The sequence below is a fragment of the Wasmannia auropunctata genome, unplaced genomic scaffold (genome assembly GCF_000956235.1).
Source record: "Wasmannia auropunctata unplaced genomic scaffold, wasmannia.A_1.0 LD336088.1, whole genome shotgun sequence".
In the NCBI taxonomy this organism is placed as follows: domain Eukaryota; kingdom Metazoa; phylum Arthropoda; class Insecta; order Hymenoptera; family Formicidae; genus Wasmannia; species Wasmannia auropunctata.
In genome coordinates, this window is record NW_012026802.1 from 2,963,168 (window position 1) to 2,987,363 (window position 24,196).

General features: G+C 41.2%; 1 pseudogene; it reads right to left on the reverse strand.

Annotated features, from left to right (window-relative positions):
• Positions 1-24,196, reverse strand: part of LOC105448286 — a 275,446-nt pseudogene that overhangs the window by 201,934 nt on the left and 49,316 nt on the right.

Here is a 24,196-nt window from a genome sequence, read left to right on the forward strand (position 1 = left end):
CCCTCTCCCATCGAGAGTGGATGTTCCGCGAAAGGATACGATAGAGAAAAGGCGGGAGGGCTAACGGGTGGGATGAAGGGATCGAAGGAAGGAAGGAAGAAGGAGCGAAAGGAGCGCAGAAAGTGGAGGAACCAGAGGCATCATCCGACCCTCGACTCCCTAGGCGCACCCCTTGCCACCCCTTTTCTCTTACCCCTTGCACACTCTTCCTCGCGCTACTCCACTAGACCACTCAAGGCACTCTTCGTACCTCCCGCAGTCCTCCGTCCTTCATCTCTCTCTCTCTCTCTCTCTCCCTCTCCTCTCTTTACCTCTCTCATTCCTTCGACCTTGTTTCTCGCACTTCGTCACTCTTTACTTCACGCCATGCCTCGACTTCATGCGTACCGCCAAATGGGGTTACTTACTTCGCTCCTATAGCAGCAAATGTACACCCAGTGGCGCAATTATTGTTAATCTTTCGGCAAAACTAATTTCGTCATTTGCAGTATTTTGCAAATACTTGGAAAATGTATTTTAGCTATAATTATTTGGAAAAAATACTTATGTACACAGAAAACATAAGAGAAAGAAAGAGAAAAAGAGATCCATAAACATTTTTACAGTTATGCGGAATTATTCTCTATAAGATAACCCCATCCGACGGTATGCGTGCTCAGCGATTCAGCCTCTTTCATTAAGAACGTTAATGACGGTTACTGGCCGGCCAACGACCGCAGTTGCGCAAGATCTCGCAGAGAGGCGGGTGAATTTAGGCGTAATTAAATACGCGCGTCGGCCTTGATATTATTAAAGTTACAATGCAGAAGTGTATTTAATTAACTTCCGATATTGGCGCCGCATGCGCGCCTACCTACGGTACGGACGGACGGATCAATTTACGTCGAAATTATTGTGCACCGTTGTTGCCTGCTGTATTCATAATTCAATGGTACATCGGGTTAATATTAAATATCGAATTAGTACGTTCAATCAACCGCGAGCGCGGAGCGCTTTTGTCGGAAATTTATAGAAATTACCACTATTTTTGAGTTTTAATAAAGGTCGCTGCGACGAGCGGAATTTTATTCATTCCGCGTTCGCTAACACGGCCAATTTATCTGAAATTTATTTACACATCACCGCACAGTGACTAAATATCGAATGTAAGTGCACAGTATTACCGTCAACCAATTTATTGAACAACGAGCCCATTTATTAAACAATGACGTATCCTGTTAAAAATTATATGAATTCCCGCGCGAGCTTCGCATTGGCGTTATTAGGAATTCTTAACATAACGAAATAATAATGATCTAATTGAAATAAAGCTAATTTTGCATATAGCCCGGACTTTAATTTGACCAGCCATTATTACTACTTTGTTCAGAGTAATTTTCACTCGACACATATATATTTATAGTCATGTACGATATTCTGCATATTTCAGTATAAAAATTAACATAGTAATTATGAAATTTAGCTGTAAGTATACGCATAAATACGATTCTATGTTCTATCAAAAAGTTTTATGAAATATGATGAAAGCTATATAAGAGAGAAGAAAAATACGTTCTGTATGCGTAATTCGATGGAAATTAACTTTACAATATAAATTACTTTTTTTTTAAGTTATAAGTTTAAATTCAGAATAATGTGAAATAAATGATAATAAATTTCAGTTGCGGCAAATCCATTCTGTCGTCGCGTGAGTTTGACGATAAATGCATTAGATATATCTTCGTATCTTCTCGGGCGCAAATAAAACGCCCGAAATTGGAACAACGCGCGCGTTCAGTTCCCAAACTCTTTACGCACGATATCGGGAACTAAATTATACCCATTTGTCGCACCCTTTTACTACGGAATCACGTGCCGCGAGGCCATAATACGAACAACGATAGTTACTGCTTCCACGAAATTTGTAAACACGCGTTCGATTTTAATCGATGTCTGGCCAATAAAGATATGAAAGCGAATGAAAAAAAAAAGCCGTACTCACGCACACTACTGCTTTTGCGAATCTAAGCAATCAAGGACCTACTATATATTGCACTTGAAAATAATTACATCTACCCTAAGTTGACACGGCAATTAATTATATGCATACATCTTTCTCTTTAACATAATAATTAAAAAACAAAACGTAACAGCAAAGATTAAAAATTCGTGTCCTATACGTTAAATAGACTGATATTTATCGATTACGTTATTTTATTCCGGTAAAAAATATACTTTCCGAAATTATAATATTACTTTTTCAATAATATAGTACTTATATTCGAAAAAAGAGCTCTTTTTAAAATACAGAACAAAGTTGAAAATATGAAAACTACTCGTATTTCGTACATTATTCACTTTTTCAACGACTAGCAGCAAGTTGCTATTTCACATTTGCGTCGGAAATTCGGCTAATTCGATGTGCGAACTCGCATTGCGGAATCGGCTGTACCGCGCGGAATAGTAATATCGGGGCGGTCTTAACCCCCGGTACAAGTAAGATCTAATGAAGCAATTCAACTGCAACCGCAGCCCACTTCAAAGTTTTGAGAAACACCGTATTGTACTGCCAGTATATTACAAACTGCAACGGCGGCCATACCGATGCCGCAGCCCGATTATATTTCGCGAACTATTATACTTCGAACGATCGAACATGCGGTGTGCAATACGGAGTGCCGACATTGCCGAAAACATGAACCTCCCCCCCCCCCCTTCGCATTTGAATGTGGCAATCTGTTATATGCGATCACGTAATGCGATTGCCATACTACAAAAAAATTTCTCACGATACTTTAGTTTGTATAAAAAAATATCAATAATATTAAATTAATTTAACACACTTCACCTTTGTTAGAAAAAAATTCAACAATTCCACAGTTTTAATAAAGATTAAAATAAAAAATCTGATAAATATTGTTTTAGAGAAAAATACATATCTATAAAATAAAAATTTAATTTTTATAACCATTGCGCTGAAAACAAGAACCTTTATATTCGAGTGTGATAACATATAACTAAACAAGATATTCACACAAAATTTAACAATATTTTTTTACATACAGGATACCAGCAATATTAACGCACAATATTTTCTGTCGGAAGAATTCAATTTGTTTTAGCTTTATTGGGTAAGATTAAAAAACACACGCAAAAGTATTTTAGGAAAAAATACGTCTATAAAATTAAAGTGTCTAGCATTTATAAACTATTCAAAAATGTGAAACTTTTACATTCAAATATAACTATTTGCGTGGCAATGTAAATAGTTGTATTTGAATGTAAAACATATCGCAAATACCGGAATTTAGGAAAAATATTTCTAATATTTTTACTTGTACAGAAAATACCAGTGATACAACAACCTGCTTTTTATTAGAAACAATTTCAGCTTTCGGATAAGATTAAAGTAAAAAAGAGTTCTATTTTAGAAAAAAAATTTAAGAAAATATAAATTATATTAAATACATAATTATATTAAATTTTATTGCGTTATGTTAGATTTATATTTTCTTAGATCTCTCTCTAAAACAAAAATTTTCTACTTCAATTTTATATTTCATATAAATCCAATATAAATTCGATTTTTTATCATTGTGCTGAGTCTTTTATTTTTGAATATTGTAATCTACGTGATAACATTGTCTCGCTTTTGCATAAAATTTTTTTATAACGTCATCCGCACATATGCGAAGTATTGAAAAATTATTAAAAAAAAAAATGATTTCAATCGTATTCACAGAAACAGTTCAATTATTCAGTCATTTGACTTTTGTTTTAATCTTTCTATCGGCTGTTCTAAACTTTCAATATCTATATACTTGAACGCCACGTCGAAATGAAGTTTGTCTTCCGACTTTCTAAGTTTCGGTGCTGAACTTTCTTTTCATTACATCTCCCGCAGTAAATCTATTTTTACATTTGTTCAATCGGCGAACATAACCATTGTTTTCAACACACGGGAGAATAAAGACCGAATGAAAACTTCATTGAAAACTTCATATTTTCACCGGGCATTTAACATTCAATTCGATTATCGGATTTCGATTTTTATTTGAATAACATTAAGGATTAAATTCATCTCCTTAATACAACTACTAAGGCGGTAAATACGGCGATAGAATTTTAATGTCCCGGGGAAAGCGCATTGTGCGTTAAACGATCGTTGAGAGACCAGAAAACAATCGTGAATTCCGCGAAATCCGGAAATCCGAATATCGTCAATAAAAAATTCGCCACCGCTGTAGATGTATTCCGAAATTCACTGCAATGGTCGGTGCTCTTTTCCGCGCCACGACCACAGTGTATTGAGTAACAATTATCGGCCGCAAAAGCGGCACCGGTGCGGCGCGGTGCGCACCAGTGCGGTTCGCGCGATAGGACTACTACCACTACTCACCCCCGTCTGCCTCGTTACATGCTCCGGACTCCACTCGCCTCGCCGATTAGTCACGAGAGTACTCGCGTGTGGGACGAAGGGCCGTGTGTAGCGTGCGCCGAATCGAAGGGGGTGCGTCTACCGTCCGCGTCGGAGGAGGTCGTGCCACAAAAATCCCCGATTCACTCACCACACCTGGGACCCACCGACGGCTTTAACTTTAGGCTAAAAACGGAGGGGTAGTACTAGTTCAAGCTGTAGTACGCGACGCGCTCGCGCGTCTCGTTGACTCGCGCAAGTGGAGAGAGAAAGAGAGAGGGAGAAAGAGAGAAAGAAAGCGTGAATCCTTTGCTCGCAGCCGCGTAATAAATGTGCGCTCGCCGGCAGCGTCGGAGAGGCCGCGCGAGGGCCGAAAAAAGAGTGACGACGCTGGTACCGCGGCTCGCCGATGCCGACTGTCGACGGCGGCAGCGGCTGTCGGCGCGGCCAACCCTTCGGCGCGCGCGTGCGCGCCACCCCCTAGACACCCCCGCCACCCGCCGCCGCCGCCACCCTCAACCTCGCGCTCTCCTTCGCTCTTCCCCCCCCTCCCCTCGCCCGCCAATCACGACTGCTTTTACAATGCCTCGAAAAAGGTAGTGTCCGCAACAAAGGGCAGAGTGCCTTTTCCGGCGGTGTTTTTTCCCAGAAAAGGATGCGCTCTTGGCAGTATCTGTCAAAGGCGGGGAATTTAAATGATAATGAGAGTGCGATCCGCGGATCGCCGCTGTTTCATACGTCCGACTGGGCCGGATCTTGCGTTACGAACGACCTTTTTTTATAACGGAAAGAGGAGAAGGCTCTTATACGGTTTTATACTGAAGTATTAATGTCAGCGTGTTATCGAGACGCGTCGAAACGAGACGCTGTCACCGAGACTCGAATCCGCGCGGCTGGAAATCTTTGTAGAAACGCGGTGAACGTGTAGTCGAATACAGATGCGAAGGATAACTCGAACGAAATAAGTCGAATACCGAAAGTCTTTCCCTCCATCATCGGGGACATTTTTAAGAGGAACAATATACCCTTCCCAATACGCGCGCGTGCTTTCACGTTCCGCCACGCGCACTGCCGACGACATACATCATCGACATGTGTCACTTCGACGAGAGACTTTAAGTAGTTTCCAAAAGTCGGCCGTTTCGGCACAAAACGGCATATTTCGTATTCGGCGACGTGCCTATAGTTGCTAACAATCAAGAGTTCGAATCAAATCGAATTTAACAAAATATCTTGCAGCTGATTATTTTTACGGGATGCATTTCCCTGGAAAAAAAAGAGGCTTCCACAGGAAATCAAATCCGCGACACAATTCATTAATTATTCAGATACGATAGGTTCGCATACATCGGCATAGTATTATCGACTATTCTCTAGGTTGACAATAGTAGCGAACCCGTGGATAATTAATGACATAGCTGGCATTAATCAATCATGTAAATGGCATTAATGTTCAACAATCGCCTATAATACCAGTCCGTAAAGATTAAATAGACTGTTAATTTGGCTTTAACGTATTCGCCCGCGTTAATTGGCAACCATCAAATCACGTTAGGCAGCTGCAAGATACCTGGCTGGCGTATATTAACTCCGCGCGCAGTTAAATACCGTCGCGGTCTCGCTGCATCTTTTTTCAACGAAAACGCGATCGTCCCGACCGCCGCGGAGTGCCCACATCGACGCGCGCCGATGACCTAAATCGGAATTTATTAGAATACGAGGTATAAAGGTTACGGGAAGAAAAATAGAGGTGCGGCGAAGGATCGTGTCTGGCCATAAGCAGCGATCGGAGATAGTGGGCGGACCGCAGGCGTAAGATATATCCACCTCGTATGGCGCATATACACGCCGGGTGTATCCGAGGGCTCGTCTTCCGACCCGGCATGGCACGGAACCACACGTGTTTGTACCGTACGTACGTGGCGAGCTATGACGAGAGATAGTGAAATGTAGTGCGCCGCGAGTGCAGGCGCGGCCCTCGACGCGACGCGACGGCGGTATGGCACGTCGGTGCGGCGGCGGCGGCGGCGGCGGCGGCGGCGGCGTCGTCGGAATTATTCGCGTTCGAGATAACTCGGAGTCAACGACGTCCTGCACGGGCGATAGTAGTTCAACGCGCGAAAACGCGAAAAATTGCGCCGATAACGTCCGCGTTTATTTCCGCGGCGTTGGATTTCATATCGGGAATTGGTGACCTCGACCGAGAGAAAAAAAAGCTTCCGGCCCGGCCGTGCCCTAAGTAGCGATGTTTTAAGTAGTGACGGCAGGCAGTGCGGTAAGACCACGTCGAAAGAATCGATGATATCAAGAGAAATTGTTACGCGCGGTCAAGCCGTATATCTTCCGCAGTTTTTCTCAGATGTCTCGCGTCAATAACTATTAATTGTTCAATAAAAGTACAATCTGTATTTTCTAAACAAACTGTATGTCACCAGGCAAGGCGACAGTAATATCGGATTATATCATGTGATAACAGAAAGAGGTACACTGGCGACGTACACTCTCGATATTAGTTATGCTAATTGAACCTACGTGCCGGGGAAGTGCAAGCGACTCGATCGCATACATGCATTTGTAAGCCGTCGTTTAATTCCCCATACAGATCCCACTGCCGCGATACGTCGGCGTCCCGCACACCCCGTCCGATATAAATTCAAACACGTCCGGCGAAATGAGCTTTTTGTTGTTTCCTTTTCTTCTTTCTTCTCTTTTTTTGTTTCTTTCTCCCCTTTTTTTTGTTTCATCTTTCATTTCTGCGGAACGGTAATGGCATGGATCAATACGATGACGGGCTGTTTCCGCTTAAGCGGATTTTCACGGCGTTATTTTCGCCGTACTCGCGAGCTGGTTAACTCGCTCGCTGCTGGTACGTCCACGGTTTGCAGGGAGGAAAAAGAGAGAGAGAGAGAGAGAGAAAGAGAGAGGGAGGGAGAGAGAGAGAGCAAAATGCATGTGCTCAAAGCGCGCGGAAACAAGCCTGCAGACAGTCAAGTCTCGTCTCCGCCACCATCGCGCCACCACCCTCGCTCTAAAACCCACCCACGGTTTGCTCTTTTTCTCTCCCTATACCGCGCTCCTTTGTCCCCCTTTGGTGCACGAGCTGCCGGCGACGGTGAGATCGGAGCTCGTCGCACACGCCTGCACACGCCCATGTCCCCCACGTATACGTGCACACATATGTGCCATATATAGGAAATGGGAAAACGAAATGAACCGTGAATAATTATGTATTACTTTTAATGCCTCACGGTTTACAGAAACGTGCCCGCCGATACCAGGGAAATATTAACGTCAAAGGTACTTCCTTCATTTTCTACGGACGTATATACCCGCGCCGCTGTACGTACACCGGCATCGCCGTCTCGGAGCCAGGGATCAAACGATGCACGAGAGATTCGACGTATAACGACTTCTTTTTTCCTCACTCGCTCTCGTTCTCTCTCTTTCTCTCCCGCCCCCCCCCCCTTTCTCTCTCTCTCTCCGTGAACCGCTTCCTGCGCTTCCGCGCACGTACGCCACGATATAACGTGGAATATCGAGATAAGAATTCATCCGATCATTATAATTTAGCATAAATTTATGTGCCGGAGGGATCGCGGGCTCTCGTCTCGATCGGCCGACGTATATAAACGCGAGAATTTATCCCCAAGTAATATCTATAAGCCAAGCGCGGTAAGCACGTCATTTTAATTCTTAATTAATCCACGATTGTTTTATTTTAGCGTTACGGTTTTCGAATTACGATACTAGCGTTCACCGGATACACTCGCGGATACTTCTGTCTGCGAAACTGCGCCGTGTGTGTTATCGCGCGGTTGTAAAAATGTTTCACGATTGTCCGACATTTCGACCGCTCGTAAAATACGTCGCGCCTCTCACACAACGCGAACGCGAATGTAATTCTATTAACCCCCGCGCGCGATCGTGCAAAACCTTTCGAAACAATATGCACTTGAGAAACGTCGGAAATTTCCGCGATACGGGAACGTATGTAAATAGCTATAGTAAAAGATGTGAAAGATCAGGAACTTGCGGTACCGCCTGCAGGCGGATTTTATAATCACTCGCCCCGCGGTAGATCGGGGCAAGTTTCTCGCTGCCCTTCGTCGCCCTTTCACACCGTTGAATCTAATTATGGGAACGTCAGTTTCGCGAACTTTGCCCGGTTAATTTTACATCTTTATACATCCGCGCTACGATATTACGGTAGTTTCGCGTCAGCGTCGAAATCTTCTGGACGATATCAACTGCAAATTTGCCTGTTCGAACAATAATGTACCTTCAATAACAACGTCGCGGATTAATAAAAGTAAAGACTGCGCCGTCGAAATCTTTGTGTGATAAAGTACAAGAGGAATTCGTAAGATAATAAAAGAGAAACGAAAAGCGAAAGTTACATCGTAAGTCTGCATAGTTCAAAAACTCTATAGAGTCTGAGGCGCTCCAGCTTTAAGAAAAGTATTGATAGATACTCTTCTAGAAAATCACCGCGGTTTTTGAGGTAGTTTAAATGTGTGATCGCGAATAAAAGTACGCTTTATTGTAAGTTTTCAAAAGTGTTTTTTAATTACCTTTTTTTCATACTTTTTTTTAATAATTCCGAATAATTCTAAGTTTTTTATAATTCAAATAAGTCTTCAGCCCCAAATCAAGTCGAAACTTGTCGAAATTTATTCTTCGAATTGTCGAAACTTTACCGGACCTTTGTAATTACAGTACTGCTTCTGATAAAGATCTCACATAAAATGATAAATGTCAATTTTAAATATTGCTAAATATATAAGGCGCTTACATTGTACATTAAAAACTATGGATTAATCGTTCGTGTTTCGCATCTCGCGCTGAAAAAAAATGCGTTAAACTAAAGTATATGTATTCAAGCCGCGTGGAAAGCAATTGATTTATCTGCTTTTCCCGAGTCGAAGTTGGCACGAGGGAACCTTCAGTATCCCACGCTTGTTCGCCCCGCTGTTCGACAAACTATCACCAAAGAAGTTTTAAAGCTGACCGAAAGCAGCGCCATTGGCAGACAAATGACTCCCGACTTTTCCTCGCACAAAGCACATAATGTTTTGCATGAAAGTCCACTGAGGAAGGATCTCGCAGCTGTTTAAACCGACAATCAGATATTTGCTCAATTCGTAAAATAATGAGCGCTACGCTTCAAAGAAAGGGAATCAGGTAAATAATGAGAAATATGTAAGAATCGTCTTATCATATTGATTTTGTAACGAAGGAAGCACGTACTGACTTAAAAGAAACAAAAATACTATGTAATTTGCCGTGAAAATAAGCAAGAAGTAGTTCGAGTAATTTTCTTTAAAGACTAATAGCGAGATTGCATTGAATTGCCATCATTCATTTCTCGATGCAATAATGATCTCAGCAAGCCCGCTCTTACGAAGAAAGAGCGCGCGTTTTCTCAGCCAGAAAAATCCAATGCGAATTATAGTTTCACAAGAGCGAGAGACTTAACGACGAGCTATTTACGATGTTGCGGATCAATTCAGCGGAGTAAAATCGGCGAACGAGATGATGACGAGCCAGTTGAGGTCGATTTCAGCGTCTGCTCGCTCGTATATAGTGGACCTGCGCCGCCCGCGCGACAAAGCCCGCCTCCGCCGAGGACAAATCGTCCGTGAAATAGAGAAATTCGCGAGGATCCTCTAGAAAATCCGCATCCGTTTCCGGAATACCTTATGACTGGGGGCCTGTTAACATTCAGATGCGGCCAGGCCACATAGGTATAAGTTACCGAATAAGTACGTTCGACCGAAAAATATACATATGTACGAAACATTTCGTCAGAAGTGAGCCAGTTTGCGATTCATCGTACAAAAGATATACACAAAAGTTTCGTCATTCGGCGGATTTTACATCTTAATATTTTTGAATTTTGTGAGTGGGCGCGTAGAATCAAGCGGATTAATTAATATCTTCGAGAAAATGTTATGTTACTTATTACAATTTTATAATATAAAATTAATTGATAAATATATTCATATATTTTAATAAATATATAACAGTAAATGAAATTAGTGCGGCTAGCATTAAAACAATTCAGAATTTTTAAAATTAACCTTTCAAATTAGGAACGTAATCCATAAAAATCTAATCTAATTTTCAATTTCTTAAATAAAAAAACATCGACTATAGCTTGTGATATTTAACGGTTGAATAAAACATTGCAATGTGCATTGTAAAGTAGGCTAACAGACATCATTGTATTATAATGTCCAATGTAATAATTTCCAAAATCAGCATCAGTTATATATACTATTAATTAACAAGTCAATTGGCCGTCGTTTGCGAGTGTTCGCACATTCATAAGATATGTAAAATAAACACGGTGGCCGTGTCGCTGCGCTTGCGTGTGTTCGAGGATGGAGGGGATTCTTTGGATCGATCCTTCAGCTTTATCTATAAGTGGTGGTCCATGTGCGGAAGGACCTTCACTTTGCAGAGGCCAGTCGACGGTTATTAATGAACGCAACTGCATTGACAAAATATTCTTTTCTCCTTACTAAACTATCTATATATGAACCATATATATCGCGCGAACGAACGCGATTTAAAAATAAACATTTTAATTAATGCTTTAAACATTGCAGTTTAATATTTTAATCATATATCGGCATAATTAAATGCAGGTGTGTAATAAAATAGTAATACAAAACATACATCTCGATATCTTCGAGACTTGTAACGACAAATGGAACTTCTCAAAGTGATAGTCGTTACTATATTTTTTATCAGTCACGTTTCGAAGCGTAGTTAATTCGTAGACGTTGAACGCAAAGTTCACGGCAACTTTTCTTAACAAGCTCTACATTGTGCCGCGTGATTCTTTGTTTCAAGACACGTTTCTGAAGTCTCCATCTCCGCCAAGAATTATTATCCCGACGATAATAATGTCCCGCGGAAAAGTTCCTTATGGCCGTGCCATTGTTATTAATAACATTAAGGATTAGTACTCAGTAACGCCGGTAAATGTATATTTTATCATTTCTAATCAAGTTCGCATAACGAATACGGGAGATGTGACGGCCGATTTGCCGGGTACAAGCCTGCTTTAGTATAACGTAGATAGGTTGAGACCCCATTAGATCTCAAGTTGATCCTGCAATCTCCTAAGGCGATACCAGACTACGAGTGCGGCGTCTGTAATAGGCGCTCATGTAAAAGACGGTCCCATATTCTCGACTTCGCGTAAAGTCAGTGTCACGTATACTCACGTGCAAAATTGTAAGAGCCCTTTAGCAAAGTGCTTTTGTTGATAATGTCCTCAGTCAACTACGCGCCTGACTGTGAGATGCAAAACGTGACAGGAGCGATTAGGCAGTTTACGGGAGGGGTACATAATCGCGCGTACGCGAATATCTTATCACCGAGCGATCTACGCGATATAGCTGATCATCCGTGACGTATTGCGAACAATCGCGAAATTGAGTATTTTCTTTACCGAAGAAAAGAAGAGTTACGCGATTAAGAAAAGACAATAGAATTGTGTTTAACGTTTCGTAGAACGCAGGTTAACTTATTGAACAAAAAACACGATCGAAATAATATTTTGAGAGAGATTTCGGTAATGTTTGTAATATTGTACAGTTATACAAAAATAATAGTTTAAATTTGAACGTATATCCATATCGAGAGTAGCGAGCCCTATGCGCATATCGATCCTGGTTTTTTGTGCGCGTGCTATCGCATCCGAAATAATTTCTCCATTTATCTCCCCGCGTGGAACGCACTGTGGGCTACATATTATCGCGGCTTACCCGTTTCGAACCTCGCATGTTTAAAGTTCGTTTTTCTTGGTTTAGGCGGCGCGGTGCCATTGTTCGCCGCGAGCAACAAGAAAGTAATAACATCATGGCGAAATGACAAATTCGCTGCAAATATTGCCGGGTGTATACGTCATAAATCCGCGTTATGGCTATAACGGAGGTCGTATAACGGTTTTCAGCGCGCGACTCCGTGTGTTTTACATTATAGTAGAACGTAATCCGTTACGGTTAACGCACAAACGCGCTAATGTTTGTCTAAACGCAGGACGGCGAGAAATTATTCTACGACAGCTTGAACTGATCGCTGCGAGAAAGATCGGGATTGTAAGACCTGCATCTGATAGTTAAGAAAGTAATCAACCAACTTTAATTTCAATACCCGCGGAATTCCCGGTTGCTTGTTACTAGACTTTCTTGATCTGGAGACGGTGTCCTGAAATCTTCACGTCGCGAAAATTAATCCCACCGAGAATAATGTCGCATTTATATTTAATACCGATTCCCCAATTTCGACGTAGGGAAGATCGGGACTCGTTGGCACAGTTTTCACAATTCAGACATTCGACTTTTTAAAAAGAAACAATTTATTATTAAACTATACTAATATGATAGAAAGAAGACCTTTTCTCTATATTTTCATGCCAGGAACGATTCTGTATATTGTGTCGTTTCTTTGCAATAAGTGAAATACTTTCTTTGTTGAAATATCTATTTGATTTAAACAAAACTTAGAGAAAAGTATACTATAAGTATCTATGTTACAAAAGAAATATTTTACGGTAACTTTTTCATTATTTCTCTAGCCAGAAATACATAAAAACGCAATGCCAACTTGTCTCTTGTGCCAACAAGCCCCCGGTCTCCCCTATGCTTTATATGGGTGACTTACTTGAGAATGATTTCTTTAACGTACTTGAATAATTCTTCCTGATTCTAATCGAGAGAAAAATTGGTCAGGATTAAATCGAACGTGAGAGGGTAAGAGTTCGCGGTTAATTATAACGCGCGAACAACGCGTCTGTTTGCGGAATATCTTTATACGCGTGTGCCGTGTGTCTCCGCCAATTATACGGACTGTATAGAAGTGTACGACGGCAGAGAGTGCAGATTGTAGATCGAATTTCGCGCAGTGGCAGTATTCCATCGCGCGGGCCACACAGCCGCATCGATATCCTTGTGTAATGGAACCATTCTGAACCAATCGCAAGGAAATTGCCTCTCGAAAATACACCGGGCAAAAGTGTACGTCCTACGTAGTCGCGTTGGTTGAACGTTAACGAACTTAAAAGTGTACGTAGCCGGTATCGAAATCGCTCTCGCACGTTTTATCGTGGATCGTTACGACAAAGTCAAAGGACTCGATACAATGGATTATCGTGGTCTTTTCTTTTTTTTTTCCTCCACCCCTCCCGGGCACTTTACTTCGGCCACCATGTATATTTTCCACAAAAAAGGCGATGAACATCACCTCAAATATGTTTCTTATTATATATACGCATGTGTGTTAATAAGGGAAAGTCACAGTATGTACATAACTTCGCGTATAAGACTTTATCCGGAGTATGTTTGGAGGGGAGGGGCAGGGGGGACAAGACAGTTCCGATAATCAAATGAATGATGATAGAAGCTGACGTTCGGAATACCGAAGTCGAGCACGGATAATAAGAGCTCAGCCGCTAGTTCCATATACATCTGGAACTGAGGGAAAACTTGTTCGTATAAATGTAGTGCGGATAAACGGAGTTCTACTTTATGCACATGATTTCTTTAGGTAGCACTTTCCAACGTGGGGAAGGAGGGCGTCGTGCATTATTTCGTCAAACTGGCGCATCCCGCGAACATCGGGTAAGACGATTCTTGCGTGCGCGAGTTCGGCATGTCTATCGGCCGTAACTTCGCTCGCCATTGGTACTCCCCCCTCCCCCGCCGTCCCACCGTCACCCCGTCCGACCCCGGCTCACGAACTTGACGGCGAGAGAAGCTAGGATATATCCATGGACATGTTTGTAACATCCTACAGCCACGCGCCCGTGCTCAAACTTACATTACCGTGTTCAGACGCGGAACGTTTCGCAATAGCTCCCGAGAGCGGCGAGGGATGTATGTACACGCAGGGGAGACGCACATATCCGTAATACGTATGTATATATATATATATATATATATATATGCGATGTTTGTGTGGAGGGGTGGCAAACGCAGCGAGATAATGCACTGACAGGTGAGGAAGGTGGACGGAAGAGCGGCCTTAGCAGAGCGTTGCGTCCACTATACGATTCGTCATACTCTCTTGATCGCATTAGAAAAATTTTTTCAGGCTGAACGGATCTCGATAAAACAGACCGGGTTCCCGCCCTATATCTCTCCCTTTCTATTCTCAGAGTATCCCCCTTGTGAATGTCTCGATCCGGTGTTGACATATGTGATACAGTTCCCGTAAGTGTCTTTTAAAGTACTCTCCCTGAACCGTGTTGTGTCACAGCTGTCTGAATATCTTCACAGTACCATCAGATATTCTCTTCCGGAAATCCACCTCGATCTTAGCATATATATATATATATATATATAGTCAATAGAAAGCGCGTATTGTACTCATATGTATATGTGAAGCACCTTAAGCCGGATCAAGCAAACGAATGCGAACGAACACGAATGAACGATTTGCTTTGGTAAATGGATACAATACTGTATATTAAAATAAGTTCTTCATTCATGCTTGTTCGTGCTCGTTTGCTTGATCTAAATACGTATCAGATATATTAGAAAAGTTCTCGATTTTAGAACGACTCTGTTAATTTGTCGAAACATTGAAAAAGTTACAAAATTCTTATTTAGGATAAAAATAATACGCGTAAATTTAATATGAATAATAGAAACCGCTTATACACTCTACATTCGCGCGAGCTTAGTCAGTAATACTAATGCACGCTCGCTTGGGTAAGGTTTAAACTTACGACCCTACTGTGACGTTTCGCTAAATACTATAGCCACCCTAATTCCTCGGTTGTCACCGAGCCTTTAATGATGTTGTCAGCCGGTGCGTCCTCTTATTGTCGCCATTAATACAGGACGGATAATGCAGGATGTCGTAGGAATTAGGAAACCCTCGTCAACGAGAATGAACGTTTCGCCAATTGTACATTTGATCGGCAATTTAACTAAGCGAACGTAGCTGATAAGAAATTACTGACTCTGTTACAATCCATGGAAAAAATTTTGACAAACCTGAGATATGCGTTTATTGTTTGCATTATTCGGTTTATGTTTCCTATTAATTATCCGCCCGCTTCATAAAATTTTACCGGAAAAAAATTTAATTTTACATCTTTTATATCGTTCTTTCCAAGAAATCCATCAATCAAATGCGTAAGTGCTGCGCTTCGATTGATCGTGCTTAAAAACAAATTCAGCGATCAATCATGTTAAGTAGTCAAAGTATCGTCTAGAAGCAAGCGAATGCATAAGCTAAGATGTTACGTTCGATATAGTGCCTGACCTTTTATTATTGGAAGTCGGATAAGTCCTCAATATTTTAAGAAAGCCTTTCGGTAACCCGTTGAATAAAAAAAAACTGTCCATTAAAACATGATAACATAGACTAGAGAAGATCAATAATAGGTATTAAATGTCATATCTAATTTTATAACGAGTGCTATATTTCCATTATAGGAGAACAATGAATGAATCGTATCATTATATAATAAAGTTGTGTAAAAAAATATATAATATTAATAAAGAATTCATTCTGATTAATTTTTTTTTTTCAATAACGAATCTAATTTTTCATATATATCGGAAATATTACATTTCAGCGTCATACATCGACGATCAACCATACAGCTTGAAACGATAACGCGATTCAACGCTCATTAGACAAACGTCGTCAACAACACGGTAATTAATCACCAACGTTAGGATGATCAATTAGCCAAGCAGATAATTTGCCGCTTACAAAACGACTGCAATCGAGAGCAAGCGATCCGACGCGGCGGAAGAGTGTTTCCACATAAAGACGCAGCTTCCGGTCGCATTCATACAAGCGCGAGGATATAAGCGCATCCGTTTTCCTTCGCGTGGAAACGGATGGCCGGTATTGACTCTCGTTTCAATATTCAGCTTCTTGAATAAAACAACAGCGACTGACCGGCCAGTCGACCACGACCTCCTCCCCCCTCCCCTCCAGACATTGAGCCACCGGGTATATACCGAAGATCTCGTCGCTGCATCAGCATTCGTCCGTGTCCACGAAAAAGATAGCCCACTTGCATGCCCATATCTTGATAAACACCGGATGCAGCGTCATGCTGCGCGATTGTTTTGTACAAATAGTACGCGAGATTCACGATTAGAATGTACAAGTGATTGTACTGATGTGCTAATCTTAATACCGTATATCACTTCGATGTCCAGCACATTTTGGCACAGTTTCGTTAATCAATTCTCTTCTTTACACTTTGTATAGACCGAAAATAACTGTTCATGTTTAATCATTTTCTAAATATACTCTTCTGTAAAGTGACATGATAAACTCATGTCACAATTTAGTTCGTGAATAAATTTCCATCCAATAAATCAATTCTAATTCCGTACAACTAATCACATATAGTTTCGTCGTCGTCGTCATCGTTAGAAATTTATATTACACTTATAGAACTTGTAGTTTCGTTTAAGAAATCATTTTTATCACTTAATCGCTTTCTATTTCTATCACATATTAATATGTTAATTTTATCTTATATAAAGTATTTTTATGCTACAATTTAATATAAAGTAAAAAATATAATACAAAAATATTTAATAGATTACATTTCAAATTTTATATCTGCTTTCTAAATGTAAATAACGTCGTAAAAATGTAAAACAATATTAAATATTGATTTACTCTTACGTTATTAAACATATTCAGAAAATAAACATTAAATTTTGGAATATAATCCATTAAATATCCAATGTGAATAAAATAATTTATTAACTATTATATATGTATATATATACCTATATATATATATATATATATATATATATATAATCAATATAAATATAAACAAGTACAAAAGATTATTGATAAAATTGATCGATTAGAAGAATAAATATAATTAATAATCGTTTTTAACTTATCACAATATTGCTTATTAACAGATTAATTAAATTATGCTGATTCTAAAAATATTTCCGAATGCTTTTGGTTTTGCTTGTGACATGTACATATATTTAAAAAATGATTGGATATTTTTCTTCTCTCAAAATATATAATATTTAATCTTAAAAACATATAGACAAACTAAATGCAAGAAAAGTTTAATAAAATTTTAATAAAAGAAGAAGAGGAATAAAGCAAAAATAAATCAATATATATTTCTAAATATTTACTATTTTTCTCTGCCGCGTTTTGTAAATAACAATCTCATTTCTATTTTAAATATATATACACTCACTACATATTAACATATAATATATAATATAACTTATAATACGCAATATCCATAAAATATGAGGTATGAATAAAATATAATAGAGATATTGTAACTTGGAACCCAATTCAAAAAATATGCTGCAGTTTAATTAATTTACGTACTTCTATGCATTACTAATAGCAAATTTTGACTGTTATACGTAAATTATTTAATACCTCTTTTAAGTAAAAATATATAAATTTCAGAAATAATTGAATCTAATATTTACTTAAGAAATAAAACGTAAGATATTTTTGTCTTAATAAAAAAGTGTCTTAATAAAAAAGTGTCTTAATAAAAAATGTGTAAATTAATGTATATGCATTATTGTTACATCTTTCTAAACATTTTCGAGAGGTATGAAACTGTATAAGTTTGTAAAATTATGATTTTGATAAACAAGAAAATAAGATTATATTGTCCCAAAAAATGAACCATTAATCTCATTTTCTTAATTTATTAAATCATACAATTTCTGTATGTGTAAAACGCAAAGAATTAAGAAAAATCTAATAATGATAAACAAATTTACTATAAGTATTTTTTTTATAAAAACAAATAAATTTTATTTACATTACGTTTAATAATCCTATTTGGAGTAATTAATCAACCATTTAAATTAACATTTAAAAGAAAAAAGATAAAATAATTTACACATAGCAGTTACAATTTGCTTTTAGTAAACAACTTGTGTGTATATATACACAGTGCCCTAAATGCTATATAAAGTCGCATCAGTTTTGATATCCAGAGCGTACATATTGCATCTGGATATTTGTACATCATGATTGAGAGTCCGTCAGTTTAATGTTTGTAACCGTTTCATATGTGTGAAAGATTAAGCACAAAATTAGAAATGACTAACAGTTTAAACAATATCAAGTTAATCCGTAAAAATATAGTTTTATATGTTTAATCAACAACCGCAATGCGCATGTCTCAATTGTAAATTTAATGCAGCGAGTTTTATGTGATGAGACATCTGTGACCTGTGCCTTGCGACGTATCTCCTCATAAAGACTCAAAATATCGTTAAACAATAAAAATACATCATCTGTCTAATAATCATATAATAAATCATATAAAAAATGTGTTGTAAATAGAGTTGTATATCCGAACGCACAAATTCTACATGAATCTTTGTCAATTTTGACTATTAGTAATTTGAAAATTATTATAACTTTAATATTTATATTTCTTCATTATTTAAAAGTAAAGACTAATACTTTAATTAATCGTTAAAATATTAAAATAGTATAATATATATGCATTTTATAGCCAAAAGTACTTCGATTGTTTGAAAAGAAAGACGAGAAGGGTTTTTTATTTATGAAAATTCAGAATGGTAAATGAACATCACGACCAGCGTAAAATTTCGATCCGGGTTCGAATAGAAATCGAGTACAAAGCGCAGGGAAAAAGAAATTGAGAGAGAGAGCGATCTAACTTGCGGAATAACGACGCGGATTCGATAGTTTGTCTCCTGGAAATGACTAAAGCCACTTTTGTGAAGGTACATATATGCGTCATATACGTCAGGGATGCATTATATGTATCTCGTTTCGGATATGTAAGAGTATGTGTGTGTGTGTGTGTGTGTGTATGTGTGTGTGTATATGCAACTACGTGTGCACGATAGTGCGGCCGACCAAAGCCCCGACTCATATAGGAGTGTTTAGATTTTAGGATGCACATGGGAACGTGCGAATCCGGGTGGCGCGGTAACCCGTATTAGGGTCACGTGCAGATTTGCCGAGGTGAGACCCTATCTTATGCGTCCCACGTACACTCATCTCCGAATCAGAAACCCGTCATAAACGATGCAAGGCCCATATCCTCCTCGAGACCGACCTCGCCCTGCGCCGAAATTCCAAGCTCCGCGCGATATACACTCGCGGCGCGGGAAATCAGGCTGCCGCCGCCGCCGCCGCCGCCGCCGCCGCCGCCGCAAGCAGCTGCGTTTCCGGCTGACTGGCAGAAGGCAGTTCAGTAATAATTGAAACGGCGACCCCCGACGGCCGCTCGTTTATGTATACTTTAATGATACCAAGATTAATCGGATGCGTGGCGAAGCCGCGAGAGTGGGTTGCGAGATGCGGTTGGCTAGAGAAACTGGGCTACTAAATTTTGTCAATTCTTGGGAGAGAATCCCCCATAAGCCTGAGAAGGGACTCGTATTCATCAACTTGACTTATTCGTTCGAGGAGCATTCCCTTCGATTATCTCGTCTCAACGTAGACCGCTATTTTTTACACCTAAACGACCGACGCTGTAGACATAATATAATATTTTGTGTTTCACGTCAGCTTGCGCTATAAAAATCACGCGCGACCGCGCGGTTAACGGTGAAGAATCCGTCAGGGTTGAACGGGCGGCCGCAAATTTCGACCGCGATCCTCCGACGCGAATCCCCGCCCGCACATCCGAGGTATATATTCGTTTCATTTGCTCGTTTGTGAATTCGAGGAGAGTAGAGCACAGGGTGCGTGATCGATCGGCGTAGACAGTATATCAAACGTGCATCCATCCATCCCAGCCTGACTACTATAACATAGAGTCTCGAAGGGGGACAAGAATATCCTATTTCCGGGTGTTTTATCGACGGCTGTTCTCTATGCTTTGCGAATCACTGCAGATCGTGTTTTGAACCGTATCATTCGTTTGTCGAATATTCCCGGCTAGCACGCGCGTCGCGCGCGATGTATGTATGCACGCGTACACACACGCATGCACGCGCGCGCATTCTTCCCGAATTTGCATTTTCATCGTGCGTATACGCGCGGCATTCGGCAAAGGGACGAGCTTTCTCCCTCCCCCTCCCTTCCCCCACCCCATTGTTTTTCTCGCACACGAGGATAACGTTTGTGGACTTAGCGATATTTCTGGTTGAATTTGTCACACAGTCGCAGCCGCGATACACCGCGCCGCATTGGGACGTATGTAAGAATAACACGCGATAGGACGCGAATATGCGAAAACGCTCGTTCGTTGTATACATTATTTGAAAAAAAAAATCGAGTGTGTATACAGCCACATGCAATATGTTCCTCGGGCAATGCGCGTCATGTTTAAAGAATTCATACATCTGCACGCAAACAAATATTAATTGTACGCGGTACGGCTCTTGGATGAGCGTCATTATTTTTTTCAAAATGGCTTGTGTATTACTTACCAAGCGAAGAGTTGATTCAGGCTGCCAGAATTGTTGCGGTTCCTCCCCTTCATTTACACCCACAGTCCGACCTGAAACAAAAAGAGTGAAGCGTATTTAAAGTTTGGAGAATTACAGATTACGCGATTACGTATGAGATGATAATAGAGTCAAGGCTAAATCACAAAATCTTTTAAAACAGACAATCAAAATTTTGAATAAATTATAGTCTTCCGTCAAATTTTTACCACGAAAAAATGACTTATAGAAATTTCAAGCAAAGAATCTCTATATGAGAAAAATTCTTTGACAGTAGATATTACCTACTTGTATGTATTTGGATCTTTTATAAAGGCTCCGATAAGGGAGAAAATTGGTAAAACAACTGTACGAAGTCAAGTACGGGGAAAAAAACCGTACGCACGCATCGGGGTGACGAATCGCATTAACACACGGCCGTCGCGGCCAGCCATATGCGGAAAGAGGTAATCCACAAGTCGTCGATCGGCGTTCTCTCGCAGCGAAAGCCGGTATTATCCGCGGTAGGGATGGAAATGCGCGCATTACGGCCGCCAACGTGCCACAATTTCGCGGGGGCGCAACACCCACTCCGGTCAATAGTTTTAACTCGCGAAAAACGTTAGGCCGCTTAAAACCGGGCGCGTAACACGCACGCCGCCGCCGCCGCCGCCGCGGCTCATCCGCGGCAATAATCCTCGCGCGCGTGCATACGCACGCACACGCACCGCGGCCATGAATATTTACGCCGAATCCGGGATAGGCTCCCGCGCGCGCAGAGGACACACCAGCCCGGGCTATTTATTATTTGCTAAAATTATAACGTTCAACGTCATCGACGCGAGAGCCGAGTGCCCGTGTAATCGAATCCCCCCGCGTATATAAATATATAATCGCAACGGCGAACTCGGCTCGCGCGCGCACGCACGCACGCTTGATGTGCGCTTGTGCGCTTGTGCGCGCGCGCGCTCGCGCTCGCGAGCACGCATGTTCGCAATTCATGCGTCCGTCCGATATTTCCGTATCGGCGGCAATTTACTGACGTACACGTGTCTGAAATTCGGTGATTGCACGTCGAACTGAATTTTCATCCCCCCAAGCCCAAGGTTTAACCGCCGGCCATCCGCGCGCTCGTCCGATCCGGCCTCGCCTGGCCTGGCCTGGCCCGGGTCCGGCGCGCGCGGTTCGGCGCTCGCTCTCCCCTGATACGCAATAATGAAGTGGGTATGTAATTATGCAATGTAATACCCCGGGATTGTGCCTAATTCGCGCTCGCGGCACCGCGGCTCGTATTATACGGCATCGACGACGAAATAATTTCGACAAATCCGAATACGGTTCGGCGATCCGCGAATTTCCGGTGAGAGGGCCGGGAAAGGAAGGATTGCCCAAGGGGGATGTAATTCGTTTCCGATCATGCGCGATAAAGTGCCATATTCGCGATTTATTAGCAAGATGTGTTTCAGCGCGACGGATGTATGAGACGGTGTTACCGCGCTATATAATATACAGGTATTCTCTTAATGAACGACAGAGGCAGAGAGGGATGAGGAAGGCGGAGGTGAGGAAAGCGAACGGCAACTTTACATCTGACGGCGGCTTTAAAGTTGCCAGATATGAAACCACTTCGATAGGTGAAACGCTCATGGGATCACCGTCCGTCAGACATCGTCGACCCGAGGGCCATCCCAGGCGACTTCGCTTTCCATCCGGATATGGGAAACTATGTTGGAAATACCGAACACCGTCGGACATTCTTCATCATGTGGAAAATCAAGCTTCTCCATCCTCTCCTCCTCTGCGCCCCTCCTCTTCCTCCTTCTTGAATCGCGTACTTCCGAGCATTTCAATGAGGTCATACTCGAGTTTTAGACATGCCGCTTGGGCTTTATGTCACGCTTAAATCACGTCTCTCGTAACAGAGACGTCGTAGTTATATATATATATATATATATATATAAAACCAATGTGATTCTTTGAAATTTAAAAGAGTTTCAAAACCCGAAGCCACTTTGATGTTGACTTTGATGTTCGTTAATTGTTTCATTCATCTGAAAACCGAAATAACTTTGCAAATATTTGCGAGAAACTAAACGTTTGCGTCTGTTTTTATTTTTTATTTCTCGGACACAAACGTATCGAGCATCGATTCGAGAGCTATTACAAATCGCGAGGGGCTGCGCCGTCGATCGATACAATTCGCGCTCGGCAGGCGTACGAGCGACGCACTATGAGACTTCGGGGGCGAGGATAATGACACTGCAACGAAGACGTGCAAGGAAATCCAGAGAGTTAATTAGGAAGTACCACCGTATCAGTCGGCGCGGTCGACCCGCTCCCCCGCAGGAGGGCGGGTAGGGGGAGGATACCTGATGCAAGATGCACGAGGCGAGATCGGGCCGGGAGAGAGCGAGCGATCGAGCGAGCGAGCGAGAGAGAGAGAAAGAGAGAGAGAGAGAGAGAGAGAGAGAGAGAGAGAGAAAGAGAGAGGTATGGCTGAGCTGTATCTTATGTACAAGGGTCTTAATGTACACATTCGCGCGTCTTAAAGGCGAAAGTTAGTTATCCGAAGGTGCGCCAACTTTCGGCACGGAGAGCGAGCGTCTGCAAACGCCGGTACTCAACGCCGTGTGATCCGTGAAGTTCGCGCTTATACCCGGGATAATTCGCAGGGTACACCTTTTTCTATTCTACAGGCGAGAGGCGAGGCAAGTATAAGGAGCGTACGGGTACTTAAGTTACTTACTTTACACGATTATGAATTTAACTTGAATGTTATAAATTTCGTTTCCCTCGCGAATGCATGTAAATTCTCATGATCAATCAGACTGGCGTCAAGAAAGACTAGATTAAATTCGCGTTGATTAAAGACCCTCTACACTGCAGATTTGTGCTGGATATATGCATTACATTTTGTAACACGAAACGTAATTATCGTTTTTTTTTTTCGTTACTGCATGATATACATTTTCCCGACACAAATTTTTCGCTTGTAAATTGTAAGCAACACTTGACGAGTGTAAAGCACACTGTACTTTTCTTTCCGCGTTGCCAATTGCTGCGTCGTATATCAATTTCGAGCGAAAGCACTCGAAACAGATTTCCACTTAATGGCACACGCCGGCACTCGTGGCAATAAAGAGTTCAACGGTAACGCAACCTCTATTATGCTAAAGTGCAAGCAGTTACAAAACTCTCTTTTTAACTGTCGCCTCGCGAAGTGTCGCAACGCGCACCCGAAGAACCATCTTTCTCCAAACGAAAGAAAATAGCACGGTCGACGATGCAAAAATTGAAAAAAAAAATCAGAGAGACTCATCTCCTTTTCGGTATCTATAATTCCGCTATTAACTTAATACTTGATCCACTACTCGCTGCAACTAAAAAAATT